Source organism: Triticum dicoccoides, chromosome 3A (assembly GCF_002162155.2).
Source record: "Triticum dicoccoides isolate Atlit2015 ecotype Zavitan chromosome 3A, WEW_v2.0, whole genome shotgun sequence".
Lineage (NCBI taxonomy): Eukaryota > Viridiplantae > Streptophyta > Magnoliopsida > Poales > Poaceae > Triticum > Triticum dicoccoides.
In genome coordinates, this window is record NC_041384.1 from 470,449,895 (window position 1) to 470,450,889 (window position 995).

Here is a 995-nt window from a genome sequence, read left to right on the forward strand (position 1 = left end):
TTGGCCGTAGCTCAGTGCTAGACTTTTGTTAAGCATCTTGTATGCATCCCTGCCATGTATTTTGTTGTCATGTTTGGGTGCTATAGCATGTTCATTTCGTTGCGTTTAGATGCCTACTTGCTGTAAATCGCAGACCGGTGTCATTTTTGAATCGCTTGCCATTTCCAAACCGTAACTCCGATTCCGGCGTTCTTTATATCGTTTTCAGCGATTTCATCTCATCTTTCCAGTGGCACACTTGGAATTCCAAGTTGAGGCCAGGTTCATGCATTTCCTGTCATATCTTGCATTTTGCATCCCGCATCGCATCCCGCATAGCATATCATCTTTGCATTGCGTTGTTTGAGTTTGCACGTGGTTGATTGTATCCTTGTTGCTTGTTTGTCTTGTTTGGGTAGAGTCGGGAGACGAGTTTGCTAACGAGGAGCCCGTTGAGTTTGCTTTTGAGGATCCAGTCAACTCTGACAACTGTGCAGGCAAGATGATCATACCCTCGAAATCACTACTATCTTTGCTATGCTAGTTTGCTCGCTCTTTTGCTATGCCATTGCTACGATGCCTACCACTTGCTTGCAAGCCTCCCAAATTGCCATGTCAAACCTCTAACCCACCATTGTCCTAGCAAACCGTTGATTGGCTATGTTACCGCTTTGCTCAGCCCCTCTTATAGCGTTGCTAGTTGCAGGTGAAGATTGGAGGCCGTTCCTTGTTGGAACATTTATTTACTTGTTGGGATATCATTATATTATCTTGCTATCCTAATGCATCTATATACTTGGTAAAGGGTGGAAGGCTCGGCCTCTCGCCAAGTGTTTTGTTCCACTCTTGCCGCCCTAGTTTCCGTCATATCGGTGTTATGTTCCCGGATTTTGCGTTCCTTACGCGGTTGGGTTATAATGGGAACCCCTTGATATTTCGCCTTGATTAAACCTTTTCCAGCAATGCCCAACATTGGTCTTACCATTTGCCACCTAGCCTCTTTTTCCCTTGGGTTT